Source organism: Etheostoma cragini, chromosome 7, assembly GCF_013103735.1.
Source record: "Etheostoma cragini isolate CJK2018 chromosome 7, CSU_Ecrag_1.0, whole genome shotgun sequence".
NCBI lineage: Eukaryota > Metazoa > Chordata > Actinopteri > Perciformes > Percidae > Etheostoma > Etheostoma cragini.
The window spans coordinates 4,593,488-4,617,392 of NC_048413.1; the positions used below are offsets into that span (position 1 = coordinate 4,593,488).

At 39.8% G+C, this 23,905-nt stretch overlaps 1 long non-coding RNA gene across 1 annotated transcript; it reads left to right on the forward strand.

Moving 5' to 3' along the window:
* The first annotated feature begins 7,061 nt into the window (after positions 1 to 7,061).
* On the forward strand, positions 7,062 to 13,854 carry LOC117947613. The gene is made up of 2 exons (XR_004657277.1): positions 7,062 to 7,183; positions 13,731 to 13,854. It is a non-coding gene; the product is annotated as an uncharacterized LOC117947613 (long non-coding RNA).
* Positions 13,855 to 23,905: the final 10,051 nt, after the last annotated feature.

Below are 23,905 nucleotides of genomic sequence, written 5' to 3' on the forward strand. Positions count from 1 at the left end.
CCAACACACACACACACACACACGGGCACAAGTGTTGTGGTCCTAGTTGTCTGTATCAAGATCTGCTCTGCTCTCACTCTTCTGTCCAAAGGTGCGAAGTTTAAAGAACACCACAACTTTTGCAGTTGTAGACAACAGTTTTAGTTTCATTTTATCTTGATATCCTCATTTGTTAAGTTCCTTATTATTATATAATTATTTTACCTGAACAACAACTTTTGTTGCATTTCGAAGCATTACATTCATTTATGATACAACAGGAGACAACTCTCTCTCTCTTTCTCTTTCTCTCCCCCTCTTAATGTTTTATTTAACTATGTTTTATTTAACTACCAAAAAGGCTGATGAGAATCAGAATCAGAATCAGCTTTATTGCCAGGTATGAGGACACATATGAGGAATTTTTCTTTGGAGCATCGTTGCTCACACTATGCTTACACACAAAACAACCAAAACAAAAATAGATTGGAGTAAATGATTGGAGCACATTAACTAAATCATTATCTTAAAGCTCGGTGACCCCCAACACATCTTTCACTTGATTTACACATGTTGTTCTTAGCAGGAGCTTCTGTTTGTTCTAGCCGCTGGTGTAAGGAATCCATCAGACACACTCACATTTAGATGTATAGCACACACACACACACACACACACACACACACACACACGGACACACGCAGGCACTTGCGCATATAGAAAAAAGTCCAAGTCAACCTTTGTGAGTTCCTGAACGTTGCTCTTGAACAACCATTATGTTCCTTTATGCAGCTCTTTTGTGCCAAACTCTCCTGCCCGAGTGCCCTCCTCATTCATCAGCACTGAGACATTCCCTGTGTGTGTGTGTGTGTGTGTGTTTGTGTGTGTGTGTTTGTGTGTATGTGTGTGTGTGTGTGTGTGTGCACTTGTGTCCTTGACAAGAGTGTTTTCTGTCATGGCATTCATTCCCTTCTTTCTTCCATCTATCGTCCCTTTTCTCCATTTACTCTTTACTTTTTTTCTCTTCTGTTGCTCTCAAAGTTGAAAGTCTCAATAAAGCCACCCTAACCTCATCGCAACGTAGTCTCTTCCAAGAAGCTGGTTAAAGGAATATTGAAGGGAGGCTGTGTTGAGACGAGTTCCCCAGTTTGCCCCAGGTGCAAAACTTTACATATACATACACATATACATATACTCATATACAGTGTACTTTGAATATTAAGTCAGTAGTTTTTAGTGATGTAGTAGTCAGTGATGCGTAGCCATGGCAAGGTAGTGGTATTTTGGTGGGGCTTTATGTGCGGAGCTAAGTAAAAACAAACTACAATGTTGTGAGAGGATTAGGGCCACGTGAAAAATGTTTTGAGTTCTTCTGCGTTTAAAGTCATAATTCTAAGGAGAGAGGGAGAGGGTGAGAGAGAGGAGGGGGTTCCCAAGTTGCAGTTTTGTCTAAAAAAAATGTAGGTGGGCTGTCTGAGCCCTTTCACACACACACACACACACACACACACACAAAAACAAACACAAAAACACACACACGCACACCTAACCCCCTATACCTCTTGCTGAATGAAAGAGAGATTGGAATGCCTGTTAACCTGTCTCAACCTGCAGAGGGGAGGCTTGTTAAATGATCTCAAACTCCTCTCTTTCTCTGGAATCAACTCTATCCCTTTTTCCTCTCAGCTTCACCAATTTCACTTAAAAAGAAAATACACTTGATTGGAACCAGGACAGGGCAACCTGACATGTCACTGATACATGACTTCATGATTCAAATTAAACTTAAATCATGGAGTCACGGGACAGTTGGATTTATTCACCCACTTTAAAAAGATTAATTAAAAGCTTCAAAAATGTTGCAACAAGATGAAACTGATTACGAACGTTGCACCGGAGGCTCAACAAGCGCCCGAAGCACAATGTATGGCTGATGGACCTTTAGAGTGACTGGAGAGAATGAGCGTCCTTACAACAAAGCAGTGAATCAGTGAAATGAAAACTTTTTGCAGACACTGGAAAGGCAGCTGCAGCAAGCATCACTAACATTATCCTCATTCCTTTTAAACATCCATTCACAAAAAAGCCTGAAAGTCAAAAGGTAGGACAGAAGTCCAAAGAGTTGTTGTGCAGTGAAGATGATACACCATCTCGTCTCATTGTCTGAACTGGGCTTCTTGGACTTGGCAGTCAAATCAGGCTCCTTTGATTGAAAGCATTGAATATTCGGGGTCACCCCTAAACAAGATATGATGATATTTTAGACAGTAGTGTAGCTGCAATTGTTCTGTAAGAGTTTTGTGTTGTACTCACTGATGCTGTTGTGGCTGAATGGGATCAATCCCTGCAGCAGCTTCAGCATCTGCTGAGAAAAAGAGTGGGAGGCTGCACTCGCAGCAGTTTAATGTAGTGTATCTTAAAATTTGTAGCGTCTTCCTCCTCCTCTCCACATAGGTATGTGCTCTGAGGTGTTGTCGGCTGAGTTCATAATCTAAAGCAGCTAAAAGGTTTTAGGTTAGATTTGTCTGATGGAATTCTTAGTTAAATACACTGTGTACAGAGTGTAATCAGAGCCTGCCTGCAGCAGGTGCCAAGAACGGACTTCACCTATCCAGCACTCCGTTAGTTAAACCCATTTCACAGGAATCTAAAGGAGAGGTCCTCTTCAGTATGGGATATTCAGGACTTCCAGGAATGCTGCACCTAAAATTACTTTTACACATAATTCTACAATGTTGGTCCTGCTCTTAATTCTTTCTCCCGGTCCTCCAGTTCCTCTTTCGTCTTTCTTTCTTTTCTTGTCTTTGGGTTTTCAATAAAGAGTTCTCACGCACGCTTGCTATATGTGTCCCACCCATTCTGCCTATCTTTTGCAGATTGCACACAGCCCGTAATAGACTGTTTCTATCTCCTCTACCTTCCTGTCATCTTTCTTCTGCTATCTCCTGCTCTCATTCCTTTTCACCCTTATCCTCTCCCTCTATACCTCTGCTCCTTATTCTCCTCTTATAGTCATACTTCTTAGAAGTAAGAACCCACTCTGCCTTTTTGTCCCCTGCCATTTTATCCCTCTTTCTACTCTGCCTGAGTCACTTTGGTCTCCTCTAGCTTCTTCTCCTGCATATCCTAATTTTTCCAACTCTTGTTTCATCTTTCTTCTCCTGTTTCTATTTTTGTCTTTGAAAAACTAATGTTTAGGGCTGGGTAACAAATGCAATACTTTTTAGGCACCAATTGAATTGCGTCTACAAATGCCTAATCATTTAATACCCAATTTCAATACTTAAGGAGTCTTTGGTGTCAGTGAGCCAATCACAGACATTGTTTACACCAGTCTGCTGATTGGCAATTCAGGATAAACTCTACGTTACACAGAGGTAGGAGAAACATAAATGACAAGATTTCTGCCACAATGTGTAAACTGGTTATTTCTTTTTGTTGTCCAGAAAATACTCTTTTAATATTTTCCCGTTCACCGTGGATGTAGAAGTAGGAAGTATTTTAACAAAACCTTTTGAGAGTCAGTCCTTAATATAAACATTAGTGTTGCGGCTGTAAGCAGTCCAAAAGAGTGCTGCCGCGAGGGACTAAACGCTGAGAGATGCACACACCACGCGCTCTTGATCGTATTGCAAATGATTTTATTGTTCTTTGTCTTCCATATGTACAATACACTGAACATTGCTGTTACCTTATGTAATTGTTAACTGGTGCGTAGAAATAATTGCATTATACTGTGTGCTGCGTTGTGCGCGATGCGGTCAACGAAAGTGTTCGCTCCCAGCTTCACCCCCTCTCCGTCAAAGCCCAAAGAACCAGGTGCACAGGTGAAGCAAACAAATATATCACTTCCGCTCAAACTCATGAAATGTCCTTTTCTTCTTGAGCTCAAAAAAGAAACAAAAACGCATAGAAAGAGTCCATAGACTCTTTAAAAAGAGTGATCAGTACAATCACTTAGTCAGTCATGTAGAGCCAAAAACCTTATCAGACAATGTCCAAGTCACAGTCAAAGTCTATGAAGCTCAATAGGTCAACTTGATGTCCTCATGGATCCTCTGCTTCCTGTAGAAGGCAAATCTTTGTAATAGGCCTGTCCAAATAGCTGGTCTTTGTCTTGATTTTCACCTGACAAACAAGTCCTCTTCTATCTGGGATGATTTGTACAACCCTTCGTGTAAGGCATAAGTTTTGAGGTGCTGAGTTGTCAACTTTAAGTACAATATCTCCAGGAAGAAAGTTGCGCTTGATCCTCGACCACTTCTGACGCTCCTGAAGAAGAGGCAAGTATTCCTTAATCCAACGTTTCCAAAACAAGTCAGTTATGTACTGAACTTGTTTCTGTCTGCGACAAGCATAAATGTCCTCCTTTTGGAACTGTGCTGTTGGCAAAGATGGCTTGATTTTTAGCAGCAAAAGATGGTTAGGGGTTAGTGGTTCCAAATCATTGGGATCGGTAGATGCCTTGGTAATGGGACGACTATTTATGATAGCTTCTGCTTCACAAAGAACTGTGTGAAGATTTTCCTCATCCTTGGATGCCTCATCAACCACATCAAGAAAATAAACCACACAAGCAAACAACAATGCGTCCTGTGCGAAAAGAAGAACGGGACAGTTGGGTTTAGGAGAAGAAGAATGGGACAGTTGGGTTTAGGAGAAGAAGACTCCACTACCTTCAGCTTTAGTTACTTTAGTTATTCCACTACATTCTTCTGACAGCTTTACTTACTAGTTACTTTAGTAGGTAGTTACTTTAGTTACTCCACAACATTCATCTGACAGCTTTAGTTGCTAGTTACTTTAGTTACTTGTTACTTTAGTTACTCCACTACATTCATCTGACAGCTTTAGTTACTAGTTACTTAAGTTACTCCACTACATTCATCTGCCAGCCTTACTTTCTAGTTACTTTAGTTACTAGTTACTTTAGTTACCTCACTACATTCATCTGAGAGCTTTAGTTACTAGTAACTTTAGTTACTAGTTACTTTAGTTCCTCCACTACATTCATCTGACAGCTTTAGTTACTTGACTACATTCATCTGACAGCTTTACTTACTAATTTCTTTAGTTACTAGTTACTTTAGTTACTCCACTACATTCATCTGACAGCTTTAGTTACTAGTTATTTTAGTTACTAGTTACTTTAGTTACTTCACTACATTCATCTGACATAATTAGTTACTAGTTACTTTAGTTACTAGTTACTTTCCCCATTAAGTATCCTGCTTACTAAATCACATGTAGTTAATAATCTGATGTTTTATTATAAAGTAACCTAGCAACAATATAACGGCTCCAGGTCCAGCTGAGGTGATGATGTCATTAAACAAACAGCTGAGATGATGATGTCGTTAAGCACAAAGCTGGTTTGGTCCTTTACTCTTTCTACACTGGAAGGAGAGTACTGCATTCAGTACTTCTTTTTTTTGATACTTAAAGTACATTTTCCTGATGATACTTACAGACTTTTACTTAAGTAATCTTTTCAATGCAGGACGTTTACTTACAATTGAGTATTTTTGCAGTGTGGTTTAAGTACTTAAACTGAAGTAAAGTATCTGAATACTTCTTCCACCGCTTAACGTTAGAAGTGTGCCTGTGCCTGGGTGTGTGTGTGTGTGTGTGTGTTTGTGTATATGTGTGTGTTTGTGTTCACTCTGTGCACATATGTGTGTTTGTGTAGTTTACGTTAATGCCTCAGGTATGTGATATCGGAAGGGTTCTGTAATCACAGGTAAGGGGGGGTGATGTAAAAACACGGAGAGCTGGAGTAAATCAGGAAGTAGGGAGAAATCCTATATGAAGGCATAGTGGAACAAAACTCCTAGGAAGAGAGGGAGGAGGGCTAGAACATGGAAAAAAAGAAAGGCAGGAAGGAGGTTTTAAGTGGAGAAGAGAACGGAGGTGAAGAAGAGGAAGCTGAGTGAGGGAATGGAAAGAGGAGGAGGAGGAGGAGGACGAGACGACAGAACAGGGGATGTTTGTTTCAGCAGCCTATTATTAGAGTACAATATAGGCTTCACTAGGGAATTTGTGTATGTGTGTGTGTGTGTGTGTGTGTGCATGCTCTTCAGGTGAGGTCTTCCCTTTTCCATAATCCTCCCATCTTGAGTAAAGAAAAAGTGTTTCCTGTCATTTAGGGCTGCACATATATATTTTTTCATTGCCATATTTACTGGTGCATAAATCACATCTTGAATGACACTTAGAGATTTTTTGTGTCAAAAACATCAGCAGAAAACTGCACTTTATAAGTTAACTGTCAGATTTTTAGTGGTGCCTTCAATTCAGTGTTCAATTTGTTCAGTTAAAGAATGTTTGAAATTAATTGCTTTCATTCATTTTAAATTCAAAAAACAATTTGTTGTATTTTAGCAGAATACTGAAAGCAGCAGAAAAGCTTAACAATTAAATATTTTAAGTTACATTATAAGTAATATTGTTATAGCAATATTGAACATTATTGTTGCATATTTTCTTCATATTTGTGCAGCCCTAGTGTGTGTGTGTGTGTGTGTGTGTGTGTGTGTGTGTGTGTGTGTGAGAGTGTGTGTGCATGTTCTTCAGGTGAGTTCATTTCTTTTGCATAACCCCCCACCTTGAGTTAAGAAACTTGTCCCAGTCTTTAGCTGCTCTAAGCTGTCTGCAGTTCCAGTGAGTTGATGTGTTTTTAGTTTATTGCAGAAGACACTTTAAGAGTTAATGAAAGCATGGAATGCATCCCAGTCATAACTCAGATGGAGCCATCTGATTAGGAATTTTATGAATCTTCCTCAGAATGAAGTATATGCAAAAACAGGTCAATGTAGCAGAAATACGACATTTGAGTAGCTTCCCTTAACGTCTTCCTGATAGACTACACGGGCATTTGTCTTCAGATCATCATCCAACATATTTTCACATGTAAATCTTTGAACTGTGTTTTGGTGGTTGGAAAAGTGTAAAGACGAAAACAGCTTTTCATACATTTATCTTGTTTCTGTCGACTTTGAATGACGTGTATTTTACGATGCTAAAATGACTGTTTGTTTACATGGAGTCTGGTGAGTTTAGCGTACACAATTTCACAGATGTTTTTATGTTAAAAAAATGGATCTTACTCTTTAATAAGTCAACCTCCTTAGAAAATCCTTTCCGTAATGTTGTAAGACACTTAAAATGTCTGAGCCTGTCAGTTAAATAACAAGCACTTTTGTGAAGGTAAATCCAAATGTAGCTTGTTTCTCCTCTGCTGACTGCAGCGATCTCTTTTAATACTGGACCAATGTCAAAGATTGTTTTTCTCATCTGTCACTTAGACACAAAAATACAGAAAAATAGGTTGAAAAAACAGTAGTTACCCTTTAAGTAGATTAAAGATGAACTTTACTGGAATTGGACGGCAGTTTCCTACCAGAGAGATTGAAATGTTTCTCACCGTCAGGGACCCTTAATTTTCTAGTGTGTTGGCAGGTTTCCTTACAGGAAAAAGACACACTCATACACAGACACACTCACATGCAGTGTTGAGGTAGCTCTATTGTTTGTAGTGCGTAAGAGCGAGCACGGTGCCAACTGCTCCCGATTGAATGCTTCCTGCTGTTGATGTGGTTTGAATGTCCGTGTTACCTTTGTTAAAGTGCCAGCCGGCTCTGAGCTGCTGGGGGGAGGCCATATTTGGGAAATCCCCACAATAACTGACAGACTTTTTGCAATTAAACCTGAGTTTACACTAAACATGTTCAAAGCAGTTAAACTTCAAAAATGTCTTCAGTCTCATGTCAAGTGAAGCTTAATATGACATGCGCGGTCTCGGTGGACTAAACAGGTCAACATGAGCAACAGTTGCCGTGCCCGGCCTGAGTTTTTACAGCAGGGGAGTCAAACTTTTCACTAAAGGCCACTCTGGGCCAGACATGTAACGTATGATATGCTTTTGTTTTACTGCATGCCAATACTTTTTTTCAATTGTTGTTTTTTCTGACTTTTTATGGCTTTGTCAGACTTTTTTTTTAATTGTCACTTTTTTTAAGTTTTTTTCACTTTTTGTTGTATTTTTGTCAAAAACAAGCCCTACAAAAGTCAGCAGAAAATTTGCGTAGTCATCATAACTCAAATCAAGCAAATTTGTTTTTTACAACAACCTGTTTCACAGTGTCAAAGTCGTAAAAATCTACCAAATTCTTTCTTTGAATGTCACATAATTTTAGTTTAAAATTCAATTTCTTGTTTTGGCATACAACTAAGCGGGCAAAAATCTATTGGGTGTTGATCTGTAAGGGGCCGGTTTGCCCGGAAAGTAATATCACAGACGCTGGTCTTTTCTTTGTCTTTCATGATGTTTTTTTTGGACTATTAATACAGAGCAGTTAGTTGTTCCACTTGTAGGTAACAAAGTGTGTTGTACGTGTGCATGTTGCTTGTCAGCTAGTCTCTGTGGTGTGTTCAAGTCCAAATTGACAAAGGGTTTGAGGCAGTGCCCATTGTTTCAGTCAGTTGGATAAAAAAAGGCAGTGAATAACTTGACAATTCCTCAGAATGTAAGACAAGTGTGAGGTAATCTAGATGGGTCGCCGTCCTGGGACAGCAGAGGTCACATAGGAGACAGAGATAGGGAATAACTACAGATACAAGATAATATGATATTATCCGGGTCCTATGACAGGGACATACAGTATAATTAAAAGATGTATCCTGGAATTCATTCAAAACTTTAATTTGTTTAAAAAAGAAATTAGTATTTAATATTTGTTATTTAATATTCTATTTAATAATATTTTTTAATTTGATTGAAAGAGACAAATACATTGTTAATCGGAATTATTTCTGAGACAATTAATTTTACAAAAGAATGTTGAATTGTGGAAGCTCTAGGTATCCTACCTGTCGGCCTTGTAGGGGAACAGAAAGAGACTGAGATGTGTGTGTGTGTGTGTCGGTGTATGTGTGTGTGTATTAGGTTTAACTACATTTGTGGGGACCAAAAACCGGGAATACAGTATACTTATGGGGTCCTGACAGCTTTGTGGGGACAAAATGCTGGTCCCTACAACTTTAAAGGGCTGTTTGAGGAATAAGACTTGGTTTTAGGATCAGGGTTAGAATTAAGTTATGGTTAGGGTAAGGGTAAGGGATAAGGTTCGGCATTTAGGTTTGATGGTTAAGGTTAGGGTAAGGGGCTAGGGAATGCATTATGTCAATGACTGGTCCCCACAAAGATAGTGAGACACACTTGTTTGTGTGTGTGTGTGTGTGTGTGTGTGTGGCCGGCTGCTCAACATTTCAACCTCTTTGAAAGTGTGTGAGACTTTCGAAGTTATGATCTCTTATTTGTTGTTTTCTCTCTATTATCGCTCTCTGACTCTGTCCAGCCACAAAGACGTTTTTTAACACTTAATGGATAGACAGAAAAAGAAGGGACAAGGATACATGTGATGGACATTAAACGTCTCTTCTTTGGTCAGTCTCTCAGATAATTGGCTACGAGTTAGCTACTAATGAAATGGGTCCAAAATGAAACCTGGTGACAGAAGCTGTATGCAGTAATCAGGAACCTTCAGGCCAAAACAAAGGCAGCCTGGTTCAGGAGTCACGGTTCTGTGCCTGTTCAGTAAGACAGACAAAAAAATTAAAAATACCTTTCTTTGTGTTTATTTTAAATCTTTTTCTTTGGCAACATATTTTATTGAAAAAGGGTGGTCTGTAAAGTTTAGATTTTAAATATAGAGAAAAGACACACAACACCAACATCAACAACAATTTATACACAAGGCAGAGTAATAAAATGCACACAACCCACCTTACCCTGGCTCAGTTGGATTCATTGGCATACATGCAACTACATATATCACAAGTTAGTCTGGGAAGAACTGCAAGTCTGCAAAATATGATAGAAAAGGCTTCATACATGACCAACTTGACAATGTTTCCTCTCGGCATGTACATCTTTAAGCCACTGTGAAATTAAAGTAGGGTTTGTTTATCACTCTAAAATAATTCGATGTCTGGTTAGCAAAGATAGATTGAAATTAGTGTAGTTATTAGTTTATTTGTCAGGGACCAAGCACAGTTCAAGCCCTGTAGCAGAGCTGTGGTTCCTGGCCAAGGGAGATAAAAAGATAATATAGACACTACAGACAATACTATCAGAACAAATAGATCAACTCTAACAAACATTACATACCGTATAAACCAGTATATAAAATATACATTCCATGTTATAAATATTGATCACATAGTTGATTGGCCTTCAGCCAAGTCTTTAAGGACATAAAAAAACTTCTGAGACTTACACTTTCTCCATTGTGAAGTTGAATTAAGCTCTACTTTTCTACTGCTGTATCTGACAAAGCTGATTGACCAAATGTAGTCATCCTACATTGAGTGTTGCGTACACCTCTTACAGAAGCCCTGGAGACCCTAACATTATCTCTGCAAAATGAGCCACATGGCTTGAGTGGTGGTGGTGCAAGATCATGGGTCAATTTATACATCAGGCACATGTCTGCAAAACAGAGAAAGCTGTCAAAGGTTAATAGGTCGTGTTTTTTTTAGTGCTGTCAAACGATTCAAATATTTAATTGCAATTAATCGCATTAATGTCATAGTTAGCTCACGATTAATTAATCTATTCTGAATGTTCCTTGATTTCTTGTTGTCCCATCATGTTTTCTCAATTTAATGCTCCTATCAACATGATACGATACTTTTAAAACGGTATATCTTCTCTGAGAGCACGGTTCCCCAAACGGTATGTGTTTTTCCACAACGTGTTTTCATGAATTGTTCTTTATGAATTGCAAGCATTAAATCGTCACCAACACGGTCATGCAGCACATCATTAGAAAGCTTAAAGTCTTGTGATTCCATCAAGCCCCCGCACAAAGGATAAGGTGACTTACAGCGGTTATAATCATGTTATGAAGTTAAGAAACACTGCACCGTTTCTGTCTAAATCGAGCGTGCATCCCTACCTTTGTCCTCGTGTCTTTATCCACAGCGGTGAAAGATATTCATAAACGTTGATTTCCTAAATCGCAAACACTCCAAGGAATTAGAATATCCAAGCCCTGTAATCCATAATTATCTGGTCCCCTCACAATCTTGTAGTTTCTGGCCATGTTTCGACGTTCAGAAATCTAGATAGTGCATCATTTCTCGGGTTCTTTAGCTTGTAACTTTTTCCCTGTGCGGGCTAAAACGAAGGTCGACACACCATTACAATCTGTGGCTTCTACAGATCGCAATGAACCTTGTTCCCAGCCAATAGCATCAGCTTATCAAGAGATACCCTCAAGCTAAGCCAATGATATCGCACAGTCGCCATTGAGCCCACGTGGGAAAGATTGACAGTGGAGCCCACGAATTAGAAGATAAGGTCATAAAACTGGCATCCCTGTGTAGCCAATAAGAAGATGAGTTGATTGATATCAAACATGGCCAACAAAAACTATTCCTGTGATCTTTTACAGCTGTCTGAAGTCAAAAATATGGCCTTCTGATGGCATTTCAACATTTCATGAAATTATGATTACTTATCTCTATAAATCTATGTATGTACTTCTTTCAGACATATCTGTGAGTGATGTGGATGTGTTTTTGTATTTCAGAAGTTTTGTATTTAGCACTTTTTTGGCTTTTTTAGAAATAAGAAATAAGACAAACGCACAGACATATCTGTAGAAATACATTCATATAAAATCCATTTTATAAGTCATTTTTTTCTGGATTTTTTCTGTTCTAAGTTGAGACATGTGTCTAGAGTACTATTTTAGTATGTAGCCCATGTAATATGCTTACAGTAGTGCTTTTTATTAATTTTTCAGATGATTTACTTGGACGGAAATAGAAATTCTGTGTTCAGAAGTCATATATTTTCAAGTGGTTTTCAAGAGGATATACTGTATATACTATATATATAGTATGTCTTTTACAATGACTTTGAATGCACCACGAGGCTGGAGAGGCGAGGCTGAGGCTCTGCTTCATTAGATTCCATACTTGTTCATTAACTCATGCCCGATTTAGCTTTTTTCTAGAATGTGTAACACTTTTACTGAACTCAATTTTTACGCTGTTAACCTTGGTCATTAAGCTCCTAGAAGCACGCTTTAAGTCCTCCGTGGACAGGATCTTACTCTCAGTTAGTTGATTAACATCTTTATCAATGGTTAAAACCTTTTTACTTTCTTGTAGTCTTGTAGTCTGGAACATGAACTTTGGTTTTGTTAGTTTGATACCAGGTTTGAACAGGTTTGTCATCTGTCAGCTTGGGGATGGCGCAAGTAGCACTTGCCTTGCTCCGCAATCTTCCCTACCTAAAATTTTGAATTATCTTCTGGGGCATGGTCGAAGATGTATTTTTTTGTAGCTATGAGTTGCTCCTTCTGTCATTCGGTAGTTATCCAGTTTGAATGCACTGCATTATGAGCCTCACAGAGCATTATATGTTATCATCATTAAGTCTTTCAAAAAACTGATTTATTTCTGTGTGCAATTTTGCTCTTTTCTTTCTCTTTCTGTTGCTGTGCTTTCCACAATGACTCAGTCAACTGCATGTTTTGAACACATCTTTTTTAATAGTGGCCCTCTTTCTATTTCTTGATATACATCCTTTTGTCCTCTTTAGCTCTCTGGTTGTAATTTAGAGGGTCAACAGTTGGAGTCATTCATCAATCCCTCCACTCCTCCGTCCTCCTCTTGTTACTCATAATACTGTCACCATCCACTCATTGGCCTTCATCTTCTTGTTTTTTTCCTCCCTGCCTGTTCAGGGTTAAACATTGCCTCTGAAACTGTGTCCTCTCACACACACACACACAAACGCTGACACACAGTGCACATTTTTCAGTCATTCATTATGTGTACTGGGCAGGAAAATGAGCAAAGAGAGGGGGAGAAAAGAGAGGTGGAGAGACAGACAGATCTGACCTTAATAGGAGTGCTTCAGCTTTGAGTGAAGAGATAGAAGGTGGAAAAAGGGATAAAGTTGATGTCATCTAATAATATGTATAAAGGAGGGATGAAATAGTTGGTGGGTAATTCCAAGGTGCTTTCTGATATCGGAAGTTAACACACCTTCACTTTTAGCTTTGGTATTTTGACAAATTAAGATAAACGCAGCATCTTATTTTCTTAAATGTATTCTCATTCTTCTGTCTGGGACATGCCAAAGCCAGAGGAATATCATTTATCAATGATCAATGATCAATTGATCAACGGGTAACTACCAATTTTTTCAACCTGGGCCATATTTTCCCATGTTTTTGTGACTGATAGGAACAACAATCTTTGCACTTGGTCCAGTATTAGGCCAAGTTTTGTAACAGACCGGGCTCTATATAACCCTATGGGGCAAATGTTCAGCATCAGTTTGGTTCACTAACAATTCAGTTTTTGCCGCTGACGGGCTCTGATTATTATTCTAAGTGTCTGACAACATTAGGGTAAGGATCCCTACAGAGATAGATCTTTAAAACCTCTTTGAGACCTTTCTGTGAAACCAGAAACAACTCTGAAGTTGCTAGCACTAAACCCACCGAAATCCATTTTAAAAATATTTCTAGAGCCAACATATTTTCCCATGACAAAATGACAAATTTACAAATATGCAAATAGCGAACGCAATTTCACAGATGTTTTTAAGTTTAAAAAATGTATCTTTCTCTTTAACAGAAAGGTCGACCTCCTTAGGAATCCTTTCCATAATGTTGTCAGAACTGAATATTAATCAGAGCCTGTCAGTTGAAAAACAAGCACTTTTGTGAAGGTAAATACAAGCCGGACAATTGCCCTATTACCTTACATTGTTGCTTGTTTCCGCTGACTGCAGAGATCTCTTTTAATACAGGACCAATGTTAAAGACTGTTGTTCCCATCAGTCACTTAGACACTTGAAAAAATAAGTATTTAACCTTTAACACATAATTAATCAGCCTGTACAGTAGCAACACACTTCAGTAAGCTGAAATAAATGGAATATACGTATGTCGGCCTTGTTTTGCAGGATTTATTCATACTTATTAAGGAATTTCCTGTTGAATTATTTTCTCTTTCAGCTATTAATTGAACACTTTCATGTTTTCACCTCTGCCCGATGCAAAAACTTTGACTTGACTTTTACTTTGACAATAAACTACAGCTTTTCATCACACAACGTGATTATGGTCAATCATCTGAAGATATACTTTCTGTTAACTGTTGCGTTGCATGCACAAATGTCCAGTGTAATAGTCTTAAATGTCTGAACAGTTACCCTGAAATGTACTTTAGGTGCCTCCAATTCACATATGGTAACAGTTCCAGTTCAGTAGCTTTACAAACATGCCCACACACGTTGTAGCTCACCAGTGCTCCCAGCCTGAGAGTTTAAAGTTGCCTCATATGCAAATATACTAATTGGACAATAATGTAAGTAATCCCAAATAATAGAACCTGTAGCCCACATATAGTGGCCTAAAACAAATATATTGTTTTTTTACTAATCCAGAATTCCTGAAAATGCAGTACAGCAGTCTCCAACGATAGTACCATGAAACTTAATTCCAATGACTCCCCTGTATTATGCTATTTTGTTGAAATGAGATTCTGCAGTGCTTGTTCCGTCCTGGTACTCTGAATAAACACTACTTTCCATCCGCTTGCTTAGAGAGAAAAAAAAACGTAACCTAATAGAGAATTGGAGAGGTTAAACTGAGAATTAGGGAGCAAGTGAACGAGATAAAAAATGTGGAAGGAAGTAGAAGATGAAGAAGAGGAGGAGGAGGACAGGAAGGGAGAGAAAAGTAGGGAAGGACTCCAGCTGGGGATGACAGAAAAAGAAGCCATTCATAATATCCTTAATTGAAATGTCAATGTGTGTGTGCCTAAGTGTGTGTGTGTTAGAGTGCGGATCGGGCCGGATTTTTCTGTCCGAGCCCGGCCCGCGTCCGACAGAGCAGTAACCGAACCCGACCCGAGCCCGACAGGCATTAAGATATTTCTTTCCGAGCCCGACCCTAGCCCAACACAGTTAAAATCGCATTTGTTTCTCATACCAATGACACATGTACGTTTATTTGTGTGGAAAGCCCGCTTTTATTAAGCAATTGTAGGAAGGCATTCGGAAATGTCAACAGATGAGCTCATCAATGCACACCTCCAATGGCATTGGTTACCTACATAATAAGCTGTTTTAAATTCAAAATGTTCAATGCCTTATCGCGCTGATGTGACCGAGCCCGACCCGAACCCAAGCATCCTTTCTAAAAATCTGTTCGAACCCGGCCCGGATCGTCGGTTACCGTCGGGTCCCATCGGGCTCGGGTCGGGTATCCATCCTCTAGTGTGTGTGTGTGTGTGTGTGTGTTTGTGTGTGTGTGTGTGTGTGTGTGTGCGCGTGCCAGCCATTATCAAAGCAAAGGAAGTGATTATAAAAGGGCAACTCCCTCTCTTGTTGCTGCCCTTCAGTGGTTTGGCTTTTGTCTGTGTGTTTGCATGTGTGTGTGTTTGTGTGTGTGTGTGTGTGCATGTTCTTAAAATTTGTAAAACTCTGTAGTGTGAATCCTCCAACAGCATTTGCATCTGATTTGATTAGTTAATAGTCATGTTGGTGTAGTGTGTGTTCCTCCCTTGTCATGCTTGATGTCTGTTCCAACCTGTTCATCCGTTACAGGTCAAAGGTCATTAACAGGCTATCCAGTTTGGTCCTCCCCGCTACTTTGAACTCATTAACCGGCCCCAATTTTCACTCACTGCTTCCTTGCTGTGTCTTACCCGTTCGCTGCCCTTTAACTTATCTTGTAATATATGTCACCTTGTCTCACACTAAACCCTCCTCATTTCCTCTTTCTTCCTCTCACCCTTTTACTTGTTCACTCATATTTCCCACCCACCTATCTCTTCTTCTTGTAGCTTAGTAATCACTGAGACAGACAGCTAGGATACCCTCTTGGAGGGTGAAAATTGAAAAGACAGATAGACAGACTGACTGAGATTAGAATAGACTCGTATGGAAAAGTGAACAACGGTAATGGAAGGAGGTAAAACTCTGGCTGGCTCTACTCAAGGAAAACACGCTAAGAAAGTCAAATGATGTAAATGTTTGAAAAAACAAGAAAGAGAAATCAGTTTTGGCCAATTGTCTAATTACTCCCAGTTAGTCCCATTGCAATACGAAGTACTGTAGAAACAAAGTGTATTTGTATTTCATGTAAGACACTACAAAGAGGGTCTAATAATGTGACTAATAGATATTAAAAAATTTTAAGTTTAATCAGCGATACAAGGGAATAGATCTTGTGTCCCTGTTTTTAGGTTCAGTTTCAGACTTGATCACATGAGACCTCATAGGCTGTAGGGAAACATCTACTCTGCAATCTGGTTCAGACAGGTTGGCCGTCTCCTCCCAGCCGAGCGTCCATTCCGCTCCGTCCTATTGTCTTGCAGTGTTTGCTCGCCCTCACAATCTCCTTTTGATGCAGCAGTGGTCCTGAGCCCTCCCATTGACTTAACATTCCAAATACTTCTCAATGGGCTCTTTATCACACCTTTGTGTCACTGAGAGTGTTTGGCTCGGTGAACAAACAAGGAGAAAACAGTTGGTTGTGAATACCACTGAAGTGTCTTAGATCTTTTACTGGGGACAGTGGAAATGAGATTCAATAGGAAATTAATTAAAGGAGATTAGATTAGTAAATCAATCACTTGAGGTGCATTCACACAAACAGCATACCTTTATTTCGACTCCATGTATTCAGTTCTCTTACACTGAGGAAGGAAGAAGTCCCTCTCTATTTAAGGACAGGTGATCTTTCCATGGACAAGTACAAACTCAGTCTTATGGTATTCTAATGACGTTTTAGCTTTTTAAGGTCCGTGTGAGCTGTTGACACATTCTCAGTGGGCCAAACCATATCAGAACATCGTCCTTCACAAAAACACGCCTTAAATCCACTTTTAGTTTGCTGGCGGTGGGAGTCGAGATGGAGCAGCGGGGATTTTTGTTGTGACGTCAGGGCTGATATGACATTTTGTGTGAGTTTTGTCTGCGTCAAAAGAGGCAAAAAAACTTCTTCCCGTAGCTCAAACATGATTTTCAGTTACATTTTATATTGTGTTAGTTGCAGGCTGCGAGACTAAGAAATATGTAAACTAGATTGATAAAACCAAACATTGCGAAATTTGTTTCATATCCACATGCAATGTGTAAATAGGACAGCTTTGGAAAAGTTGGAGCTATGCTTTTAATTTCCCCCTGCCTACAGTCTCTGTGCTAAGCTAGGCTAAACACACTCCCCACCGAGTTTTAATTATGTTCATATTAATATTGTCATCTAACAAGTGAAAGCAAATAAGCTTTCCCCCATCAGATTTCAGACTATTTAAATGTTAACGCAGATACTGACATAGAAAAATCTGATTTCTCTATCTGTCAAGTGCCCTGAGATAACTCCTGTTATGATCTGATACTATAAATAAAATTTAATTGAAATTGAATAGATTTTCAACCATCATGGATCAAGTTAGTCCTGTATTGCTGATGTGAAAGATGCCCAGCTGCAGTGTGTGAGGAGTGTGTGCAGCTTCCTCCTCAAACAAAACCCAGACAGAAAAACACTTTGGGTGCCAGCCTCGTCCTCCCTGAATGACACCAGTTTCTCCCTGCTCTGCCAAGCCAGACCAAGAATAGCTTGATGCTAATGTCTGCCTGCTGTCATACAATGAGCTCATTTAGTGTGATAGAAGAACTGCATTTGACAAGTTAGCGAGAAATAGATTCTGGGTCTTTTAGGCATTTTGGATCCCATGTCAAAACTGAATATACCAGCGGGTATTTTTACTTCTTTGTCTGTCTTTAAGGCACTGATCCAAACATAGGCTGGCCAATTATTCTGCAGTGTTCTTGTTTTGGTTTGCAGTCAGTAAGTTGAACTTCATCATTAGCAGTGACTACAATGGATCTTATAAATAAATTAAGTTTATCTAGTGGTTTTCTTTGCTTAATAGCTCAAAGAGAAACCTGACGAAGCTCAATCTATCCCCATTCTTCTTTTTTCTTCTCTCTAGCACTGGGTTTAAGCCAGAGCTCCTCTTCCCCTCTCTTCTAGTCTCTTGTTAAAAGTTGCAGGAATGTAGTTTGCCAAAACTGTCTGCAGTACTCAGTTATCTGTTATTTTCCCAGAGTTCACTTATCAGCGTTTTCCATGAAGTGAAAAAGAGAGGCAGGCACACATACGATGAAATGGGAAGAAACAAGGAATGGAAGCAGCAGAGTGTGAGGAGGAGAAAAAGAGGCAGGTTTGCCCTTCTTAATGGGATAGTAAATATTGGGTTTAAGCAGGTTGACTCCGGCAGATTGTTTGACTTTCTTTGCTTTTCAATGGCACAAAAGAGCGGGGGGGGGGGGCTGAATGAGAGGAAGTATAGGTCACTGAGTTAAAGTTCATCTTACTTGACATTTCTAATGATTCTTAATGAACACCATGTGTTCATGTTCAACATCATGATAAGTAGCAGGTTCAACATTCATCTTTTAAACATCATTTCTAAATCACATATCGCATACAGTATTTTCAGGGATCTGATTTAATCCAGAGCAAGGTCCTGCTCAAGATCTCAGGGCTCAAACCTTGACTTTTTGTTTTGTGTATGGGAGTTTCACTCAGACAGAGTTTAGTGCTCTTCTTTGTATTTTTTACAGTACTAGTTTACTAGTCTATAGCCACTATGTTTCAATTCCAGGATTGTTCAGGTGCTGCCGGATGTCTCTGTGGAGGAGGGTCTGGCTAGTTAACACAGCATTCTGGGATGGTAGAAAAACGTGCTCTGGTTTATTTGCGTCTCTTTAAACTAATCACAATCATTGAGGGTGGGGCTAAGCTCCAGACGGAGCCACGGTGCCTCTGCTAAATAGTCTCAGGAAGGAACTTGTTTTGGTGGAACATGTGTACGTTCAGAACTAGTTTTAGTCATCAACATAAAACTCTGATTGGACAGATAGTCTAGCTAGCTGTCTGGATTTACCCTGAAGAGATCTGAGGACCAGGTAACCATAGTCCTCAGATTGGAAAGATAGTCTAGCTAGCCGTCTAGATTTACACTACAGAGATCTGAGGAGCAGGTAACCATAGCCCTCATAAATCCACTAGAGGTTTGAACACTGAACCAGAGACCGAGGATGGGGACAGAGGTTAGAACGCCAACACAGAGACAGAGGACGGGGGACAGACATCTGGCTGAAAATATGTCGATATAGACTTATAGAAGGGTCAGCTATCAGTCAGAAAAGGAAATCAAAACTGTCATCCCTGGTACCAATGCAGTGATCTCATTGAAATGAAGGAGAAACATGTGTTTTGATGCAGTGCTGTTGTCATTTTGAATCTGGCCTTTTACAGTTGTGTAGCTGCAGGAATGCCTCGTACAAACAGGGAGGTTGGGGGATTAAGGGATGAGTCGATACAGAGAGAAGAAGGGGAGGACAGCAAACACAAGAGAGTGCTTTCCCATAGTAAAGTCATAAAATGGTGAATGGGAGTGGAATGGAGGTGTGTTTGTGTGTTGTGGGGGTCGATGTGTTTGACACGGAGGAGGGGAAGCCAGGTTGTGTGTGTGTGTGTGTGTGTGTGTGTGTGTGTGTGTGTGCGTGCATGTCTGGTGTGTGTGTGAGATTGTTCATGTGTGTCAGGGGTGTGTGTGTGTGTGTGTGTGTGTGTGTACATATGGATTGGTAGAACACAGGGCTTTCTAATAGTTTGGACTGCATCACTCACTCATCACACCTGATTTCAGAAGCATTATGTAAATCTTCTGCTGATCCTTCAGATCATAACATCCTTAAAGGAATACTATTTAAATATCTTCCAGTAAAAGAAGCACATCAGCTAAATGTGTGCATTTGTGTGAGTCCAGCTCCGATAACGGCTTGCAGCTAAAAGCTAACAGCTAGCAGCTAACAGTGGCTTAATGAGTCACAGTTAAGAGACTGTGACTGACCACGACGCGCTCCAGAGGGCAAAGTCCACATTTAAAACCTCATCTTACTGAGAAACCATGGTGACAGCTTGAAAGAGAGGGTAGTGTGTGTGTGTGTGTGTTTGTGTGTGTGTGTGCGTGTGTGTACGTGTGTGCATGTTGAGATAGAGAAGCAGAACGTATGAGTGTATTTCTATCCACGTCGTCACACATCTCTCTGAAAAGCACCAAACTCAGAGACATTAATGGGTCTTATCCAGCGGCTGGCAGGGATTTAACTTGTGACCCTGTGAACCCCTGTGATACTGAAAGACAGACAGACAGACAGACAGAGAGAGAGAGAGACAGGTGTTCATTAGCTACTTAGGGAAACAAGCTGGGAGCTGCAGCAGCTGGGACTGGCTCCATTAGAGCCAACAGCTGGGCTGCCTCAGCACTCCCAGTCCCCATTAACGTCCACCCTCACCCTGGGACACCTACTGGGAATATTTGGCGTGGTAGAGAACATTTCTGTCTGTCTGCATGATGGACACCGTATGTCAGAGAAAATGTCTTGCTAATGTAATAACTGTTTCCTCAGTGGATGACGTGTTTCCTCAGTTGACATACAACATTGGTTCGGTGTACAAGACCTTGTTGCCAGCAGATATCTATACACGTCACAAAGATGTGATTAATAACATTAACAACATTTGCATACCATTTAGTTTAGCTAGTTCCAGGACCCATGCACTGTGCACAATGGCTTACTTGGACGAATACATGGACCAGAGCCATTTTAAGGTACTTAACAGTTACACCTGTGTCTCTGCTGCTTAGACAGCCTCAGGGTTGGCCTTGAAAACAACACTGGCTGTATTCAAACTGACTACTTTGGTAGTAGTGTGTGCTGATCTGGCTGAAATGTAGCATTCAGTCAAAATCTGCATTATGCCACAGAAGAAGAAAAACTCCAGGATGCATCGGACCAGTCTAACTTGTGTCCCACAGGACATGGTTTTCTATCAGTGTTGGGGAAATACATAAAAATCATAGAAATTTTGATTTTTTTTATTAATCCTTTTTAATAGAATTTATGTTTTTTGATTTATTTTTTATTTTTATCAATGATTAACATGAATACGGATGTTCCATTTATGCAGTACCGCATTGTGACGTGCATTCTTCTTGGAAAAGAATGGAATTTCATAAATCTTTCATAATGTATTGTCTCTAGAAGTGTATGTTTTCAAACAAAATTGCAATACTCAATGATATCAAATCACAATACTTCTAGAATTGCAATACAAATCCAATTGGTGCCATGTATTGTGAAAAGACTCAAATTGGGACTAAAGCAAATGGTCCCAGCCCTAATATTGTTATATATGAATATATTATATGTAAATATATATACTGTAAATATAAGTTAAGATGACAGATAAAGGTAAAATGGTTCCAGTTTTGTTCTGGGTTAAATTACATTGAACACTAAGACAGATGACAGTGATGAGGCTTACCTTGAAGAGTTTTTACAAACTCCCCTCTCTCTTGCTCACTCCTCTTCCATCTCTCTCTTCATTAGGACAACACGTACTCCCCCTTTCATCCCTTATCACTCCTCCTCCTCCTCCTCTCTTTCTTCAATAATTATGGAATTAGCCCCAGCTGTCTGTTATAATCAGGGACGAGGGAATACATGAAAGGAGGAGTGGATCCGGAACGTGGAGAAGGTCAAGGTGACAGCAGAGGAAACCTCCCTTCCGGCCTTCCTTTTTCATTTCCCTAAGTCCACTTTTCTTTCTATATCCAACCCTTCCTCTGCTCTCCTCTTTAAGTTTGAACACATTATTTAGCAACAAACGCCAGGTGAATTTCAGTCTCATTTCATTGCAGTCCCTCCGGCTGCAACATGTCGGTGGAGGGAGTTGAAGCTTTGGCACTCTGTCAGTCTTATTGGCAGATTAAAAAAATGAATCCAATGCACTAAAATTGGGAACAAGTGTGTCTCCGGGAGTTTGTTGTTTAAGATTTTTCCCTGTTTGTTATTACTTATGAGATCTTTATGAAATGTGAGTGACAGATACATCTTTCCAAAGTTTTTCAGAATAACACTGAAAAGGCCAAAAATATGTGTTGCATCGTCTCTGTGTCAGCTGTAATATCTGAAGACTGATGGCAGACGGATGCAATAAACAAACCACGTTCATTGTATTCATCTTAACAAGAATGCAGTAACCCTTACCCTAAACAGCCATGCAAAGACTCCCAATCAGCTTTTTCTGGGGAGGAATGCTTAGGCATACAAAGAATGTGTCTCAGAGGCAAGGAGCCGGACAAAATGTCCTCACTTTTAAAAAATGTCCTAACTCTCAAGGTCTAAGATAGAAGGACACACACACACACACACACACACACACACACACACACACACACACACACACACACACACACAAACACACTGTGCAGGAGTTTCAACATCCTGCGGGTATGTTGACCTGTCAATCTGTAGAAGAACCCAGAGGATAAACTGTTCCTTCATTCCTTTTCTATAGAATTTAGGAAAATTTAAAATATGAGCTTTTCATACAAAAAACATATTTATTTCAAGAATAAAAACAATTACTGGAGAGAAATTAATTCATAGACAGTAAAGATGGCTAACTTTGCAAGTGAAAATCATCTGTGTGTGAAAATACTGTAAAATGTAAATGAACGCAACAGATACAAAGAAAACTAAACTTTTCAATGACAGTAGCTCATCTCCTTGTCTTCTGCCATCCCTTTCTCTCTGCCTTCTCTCTCCCCCTCCCTTCCTCTCGTCTTCTGAGAAGTATTTTGTGAGAAGAAGCCTCTGTAAGTGTGTCCATGACGCCAGTCCATCTCTCTTATCTTTAGCTCTCTTCTCGTCTTTCTCCTCCTATCTTCTCCACGTCTGCTTTTCTTTTCTCACTATCTTCACCACTCTGCTTATTCAAAGACTTCCTCCTCTCTGGCGCTGTGTTCCCTACAAAGCGGGAAGTGTGTAATTCCCGGGATGGTCTAGTAGTCCTGTTTGAAAATAAGAACAAGGATACCACATGGATGCCCAGTAGATATTGTTGATTGAACTGTAATTCTGTCTGTTATCCAACAGCTAATGTTGTACCAGTGTCACTTTACAACATGCAGGGCAGGTCTAGAAGGGGGGCACTCCATTGGGCTGGAGTGCTGTCAATGGATCAGAATATCACTTGGCTGCCTGTTTTGCCAGTCTTCCCAGCCCTTGTCACATGTCCAATTCATGTTTCCATGGTGACTATCCAAAATTCTGATACCAGCACAGGAATAGTGACAGACTGAGCCTTTAGAAAATGTGAATTGTATTCAGATATACAATTTCTTTGAAATAAAAACAAATGAACATTAAAAATGATAGATATTCCACCATTTGTGTCCCAGATATGTCCCTGAAGCGGGTGTAAAGCGGCTCACAGCTCCTCTAAACCGCGGGGCGTTCAGACAGCCGAGCAGGAAGGTGAACAACAATATTTTCCTCTGCGACGCAACAGATCACGAGAGATTCATTTTGGATGTTGACAAACACAAGATGATAAAGTTATAGGACACCACAGCTGTTTTATAAGGGCAGCGCCAGAAAAGAGGAGGCATAGAGTTTAATTATAGGATTACTTGGAGTAGAAGGTCGATACTAGCTTAATACACGTGATTGTGGTACTACGACAAACCTACTACAAACGCGGACTTTCTTTAGTTGAAAATATTTCTTTAAAATTGAAAAACTTTATATATGTGTGATTCATGGCTCAATTCAAACAGGATCAATAAATGACTACCAGAAGAAGGTCCCATGGGATCCACAGAAAGGGGAGGGACTATGGAAAGATGAAAGATAAAGACACAGAGAGTGTGTAATCTGAACTTTTCTGAGAAGTGTTTTAGAAACGCTTGGCTAAGCATGTATGGGCCGGCTGCATGAATGTATAGGTGGTAAAGGTGTGCAGGTTGTCT